The sequence below is a fragment of the Triticum aestivum genome, chromosome 5A (assembly GCF_018294505.1).
Source record: "Triticum aestivum cultivar Chinese Spring chromosome 5A, IWGSC CS RefSeq v2.1, whole genome shotgun sequence".
Taxonomy (NCBI): Eukaryota; Viridiplantae; Streptophyta; class Magnoliopsida; order Poales; family Poaceae; genus Triticum; species Triticum aestivum.
The window spans coordinates 580,463,245-580,469,311 of NC_057806.1; the positions used below are offsets into that span (position 1 = coordinate 580,463,245).

General features: G+C 42.4%; 1 non-coding gene across 1 annotated transcript; it reads right to left on the minus strand.

The window, feature by feature from the left end:
- Positions 1-4,664: 4,664 nt before the first annotated feature.
- LOC123109109 (U1 spliceosomal RNA) lies at positions 4,665-4,826 on the minus strand. The gene has a single exon (XR_006452402.1). It is a non-coding gene; the product is annotated as a U1 spliceosomal RNA (small nuclear RNA).
- Positions 4,827-6,067: the final 1,241 nt, after the last annotated feature.

Consider the following 6,067-nt stretch of genomic DNA (forward strand, 5'->3'; position numbering starts at 1 on the left):
GGTTGATGAGTTTTACCCTCAGGGTCGTCGTGACCGGACAGCGGCTCCGTACTATGTTCGCCGTCCGCTGGTTCACCCTGCTCTACCGTTGGGTTCATGTGGCCGTTGTCTCCTTTGGGGTCGACTGGGTGTTACTCTTTCTTGCACTGTTATCGCTGTTTTTGCCAGGGCGGGATTTGGCGCGGCGCTTACACCGTTGCTTTGGTTGCTTCTCGAGGGAATTGTCCTTCATTGCTTCCTCCCATTCCTTGTCATCATTTTCTTATGGTGTATCCACCATGTATATATCATGTGATGAAGTGGCAGTCTAGCGCCCTGCGGGTGGTGGTTCCTGTTCGTCTCCCGCATCGTCGTCCATACCGTCGATGTCTTCGGAGCCGAAATCAAGCATGTCGGTTAAGTCGTCGACAGTGGATATTAAGTGGGTGGTGGTTGGGGAACAGATTTCTTCGTCATACGCTTCCCACTCGAGCTGAACACAGTTCGGCCAAGGGCCTCCTGACAAGGAGAGAGATCTTAATGAATTTAGCACATCGCCCAAGGGAGAGTGCTGAAAGATATCCGCAGAGGAAAACTCCGTGATCAGCGCCCAATTAGATTTGATAGGTACGGACACAGGCGAGAGACCGTGGCTGGGGACGAACCCAAAGGACTGGCAACACAGGTCTCGTAGGAGGTGAAGTCAGTATTCGGCTCTATCGCTGCTGAGTGTGCGGCCTTCGGGGTGGGGTCCATCCACCCGTCCTCGGATGATGCGATCTACTCCGGATCAAGGGCCGGAGTCGCCAGAGGTGTGATCTCCTGAACACTGTCCGGCGGTAGAGCTAAGTCATGCCCGTCGTGACTGTGCGGCGCACCTGACACGGACTTGAATTCGTCGAAGATCAAGTCCCCGCGGATGTCGGCAGTATAGTTCAAACTTCCAAACCTTCCTGATGGCCAGGGGCGTTGCTCTCGATCTGCTCAGATGGCCGAGCGAGTTGGCCCGCAGTACGAAGCCGCCGAATACAAAGATCTGTCCGGGGAGGAAAACCTCACCCTGGATCGCATCGTTGCCGATGATCGAAGGAGCCATCAAGCCTTATGATGACGACACGGTGGAACTCTCAGTGAAAGCACCAATGTCGGTGTCAAAACTGGCGGATCTCGGGTAGGGGGTCCGAACTGTGCGTCTAAGGCGGATGGTAACATGAGGCGGGGGACACAATGTTTACCTAGGTTCGGGCCCTCGCGATGGAGGTAATACCCTACTTCCTGCTTGATTGATCTTGATGATATGAGTATTACAAGAGTTGATCTACCACGAGATCGGAGAGGCTAAACCCTAGAAGCTAGCCTATGGTATGATTGTTATTGTCCTACGGACTAAAACCCTCCGGTTTATATAGACTCCAGAGGGACTAGGGTTACACATAGTCGGTTACAAGGGAGGAGATATACATATCCGAATTGCCAAGCTTGCCTTCCACGCAAAGGAGAGTCCCACCCGAACACGGGACGAAGTCTTCAATCTTGTATCTTCATAGTCCAACAATCCGGCCAAAGGATATAGTCCGGCTGTCCGAGGACCACCTAATCCAAGACTCCCTCAGTGGCCGGCGGCGACGCTCGCGGGAGGGGCAACGGCGGGCGTTCCGGTTGCGCGCGGTCGCTCACGGGAGCACTTTCTTCTTCTCGATTGTGATAGTCAATGGAATTATCGAGTGGCTGCACGCGTTGTAGGTGGATATCGAAGGGCGATCAGGTGGTTTAGATCTATTACCAAAACCAGAATGTTTGGAAAATACAAATTCCGTACATGTAATGCTTAAGTTCTTAGAAACAAAATGAAAAATATTTGCATAAAGCCATAAAGTAACAAAAAAATTGAAACCCTTATAAATAGCAACAGAATGACATCTAAATATGTACACAGAAAGCATTTGTACAATAAATTGGTAGGTTAGCAAGAAGAGAAAGCTCCTATCCTGTTTCTTCTGCCACTATTTCTGTGCAAATGATGCCGAACTACTACTAATTTAATGCAACCTACAGATGATGCAACTTTTCCTCTCCTTATCCAATTCTCTGCTAGAAATTGCTATCTCTCTCTCATTCCCCTCTTAATAATGTGCTTTCTTGGTTCAATTCATGCCTCAAGCTGACGTTCTGAATTGTGCCTGTACAAAAAAATGTACACATGCTTTTCTACTGCACATGTTTGTGTTAATGCCTAGAATAGCTAGGAATCAAATCGATAAGGTTCAAAACTTCAGAATTAAGTTATAAATTTGCTGAATTTTTTTTTCATAAACATTTTGACAGGGAGTCAACCACGAAGAATTTGTGAAGCAACGCGTGCTGAAAATGAAGTACAATTAGTAGAAACCAATGATAGGAAACCCATTCTCTGTAAGTACAGTACTCCCCTAACAACCTGAAGGTCATGTGACGCATGTCTATTACTTATTTATTGTTATGCTATTTCACATCAGATCCGGATGCTTTTCTTTTTGGGGCAAGGACAATTTACACAGATGTTTTTTAGGTACAGTTGTACTGCCGCACCATTAGATTCTCATTGCATCATTAGTTAACTTTTGTTGGCAGGTTTTAAACTTCTCCTGATGGTATTTAGATGCCCAAGTTTGTAATTAGCGGGATGGGTAATACTCACACTCCACTCTAATTAATGAGCAGGATGGGATGGTGCTCTACCCCTCCGTGTCCCCAAAATGTGCCAATGGATGACATTCTCCAGATTAACAAGTTCATTTGTGTTGCTGCTCTTACGATGTCTCGGGGCATTGGGGTGGGCAAGATGAAGGTGCTCAGCGGTTGCTGCAAGCACTGTGAGGCCGGACGGTGGAGGCGTACGCATGGGCCACAATTCAGGTATGTGTGTGCTCTCCCTAGGAATCTCATACTTGCATCTGGTTGTTAGAGTTGGCCATACCGCTGAGGAGTTGTACTATTTGTTGCGCCTAAAAACAGCTCTAGCAGTATGCAGATGGATGATTAGCGAACTTATGTCTACTCAAATTTGGTGGCATGCACAACATTCCCTATTAGGCAGAAGAGACTTGCGGTACATGCCATTGCAAACTTCAGGAGAAAAGAGAAGGAGTATGGCACTTTGTGTATTAGGCAAAAGGAGATGGGCAATGAGCACCATGTTCACGCATGTGTACACAATTTCTGGCTTGTTGAATGGTATGGTTGTTTTGTAGGATGTATCAGAATCCACCATGCCAAGAACTAGTAGCCAAAGATCTCCATGGAACTGGGTGGAATTTTCATCACATATTTCATGTTGATTTTATAATCTGAGCATTCAGCTTGAATACCCTTTAAACTTTCCGTCACTATGTTCTTATCATTTTGGTGTAGCACTGCATGTCACAATTGAATGTTGAATTCTTACCATTGCATAAACTTGCAGTATATATTGATTCATTACTAAATGAGCAGTATGAGCTATCTACCTCTCCTCTAGTTCTATCTCATGCCTTCCAATGTTTTGTGTTTCACACGGCCTAATCTCTTTGTGTTTGTGTGTCATTTATTTGGCTCTTTTGAAAGTTGTAGTTTAACTTCTTACTCCATGTCCATGTATTACAAGATAGTAAGAAAGCAAGTGGAATGGGCGTTTGCCAACCTGGCAATGCCCAGCTTCCTCTCAAGAGGTGCCACATGTGGCGCCCCAACCCCTAGTTCTTATACATTGTCATTAGTTCTTCAAAGAAGGACAACGCTTCTTGTCAGACTATAGCGAAGGGTGAGGATGGAAAAGAGATCCTATGGCTCAGTTCTATATCATGGTGTCATTCCCAAAATGAACAATGATTAAACAGAATTTAGTGAAGGATTTTAAAAAATCGCTAGTGTTAGTTCACACCAGTGCGTATACTCTATACTGGAGATTCGTCCCCTATAGCTAATAAGTGCAGAACAGATGAAGATTAGTGTTGGTTTATCCGATGATGAACAAAAGCTTAATAAACTTAATGGAGCAAAAAAATGTAAAGTAATTAATAGCATCAGATTGAAGTGTCAGTTCTATGATCTGGCACATTGAGTGTGTAAACCAGTTAGACCGACGATCCCAACATCTATTGTCTCTTTAAATCATGATTTGGCTCATCAAGTCGCATTGATAACTTGTTGCGACATTCTCCACATGAAAAGTTCTTAAAGGTAGATATATCAGGGGAACATTCCAAAGAATATTGTGAAAAAAACAATTTAGTGTGTGGAAAGTAATTAAGCTTGTAGTAACAATATGCTATCTGTTCACAAACCCGTAATTAAATTGATAATCATATTATAGTCTAGCCTTGTCTTGAAGATGTCATCACTAGGAACATTGTGTGTCAAATCATGGTTGTAGTACAAATATTTTCATAAGACATCAAAAAGAACATTGTGATCCTGCTTGGTTTGATGTTAAATTTTTACATGCCAATATTTGGCATTGACCCAAATATTGGCTACTAATTGACTGGTTGCGAAAATGAGTACCCAACTTTCCATAGAGTTATTATTATTTTTTCAAGTCTTTACATTGCAAAACCTTTGAAGGCAAACCAAACATACCACATACGCTTGCTTGATGAAGTGGAAGCAGCTTGCCAAACATGCATAGCTACAATTTACTAATTTCTAAATTTGAATTTTCTAGATTAGTAGGGGCCGCACAAACGCATGCCCCCTCTACAAAATATTATGATGTCCATTCTCCTAATTGGGGAGATGGTAGAACAACATGCTCATCAAGTGCAATGTGAGCAGTTGATCTAGGCCACGACCTTTCTTGACCAGTCGAGTATGCTGCAGCGGTGACCTATGTGCTAGTTATATACACTTGCTTTATCACCCCGCCTCCTCTCACCATCGAGGTGGTATTAAACTAAGCTAGAGCGTTGTGGAGCAGAAAATCCTATTCTAGCCTTTTGGTGGCCCCATTTCGCGCGCATTGATGGCCCAACCCATGTGCCAGATTTTTACTTATTTATTATTATTTTTCTTTTTGTTAATTTCCTCTTCATTTTTTCTCATTAGTATCTTCTTTTCATATATTTTCGTTCATCTTTCACCCTTTATTGTTTGGTATTTTTGTTTTTTACTTTCATTTTATTAAACTTTTTGTCCATAAATATGTGATTTTGTAAATAATGTGAATAAAAAATAACTAGATGTACCCTCGGTCGTGCGTGACTGCAACCAATACTTCCACGAAGCCGGGCTAGGGGCCCCATTCTTGGAACAGAGCACAAATTCTGAGCAGTTGGGGATCATCTGTGCGGCCATCACCGACATTTTGTTATTTTTGATGTGGATCAAGGGCGAAGATAGAAACCAATCTATTGGGTTTTAAAGGGTAATATAATGATTTGATTTATGGAGGTTATTCAGCTTTAATCCCCTACCTTCACGCCATGATCTCCTTATTATTCGTTTTGCTTTGGTGTGACTTTTATCTCATGTTAATTTTTCTCGACTGGTTTCATCTCTACCAAATGAATATACTATCACTTCTGCTTCGATACACCCCGTAAATACATCGATGGTTGGAATCCTTTCCATAGCCCTTCATAAAAAATGGTATGGTGGTCTTTTTAAAAAATACGTCACCCGCGCGGATACGTCGCTTGTGTACATACCGCAGTACACGGTGCTCTCAGCTTTTTTCTCTTTCCTTTTAAACTTCAAAAAAGAGTGTGGGCGACATGAATCAAACTCATGACCACTACATTCAAACAAAACTGCACTAACTAGCTAGAGATTTTAAAGCTTGTGCCGATTTACTTTCTTCTTCTTTCCTTCTTCTTCAGTTCAGAGAAGCCCCCGTTTTAGCTGGGCCTGCCCATAGCTCAACCGGTCCTTTTCCCACTATTTGTTTCTTTTTCATTTTTTCTTTACTTTTATCTTTTTCAAAAAATGATCGTAGTTCTATTTTTTCTCAAAATTACAAGAAATGTTTGCCTTTTCAAATTTTGTTTATAAAATAAAAAATTCACATTTTAAGAAAATTTAGAAATATTTTTATGTTTATGTCTTTCAAAATTTCTCAAAATTTCAAAAAACG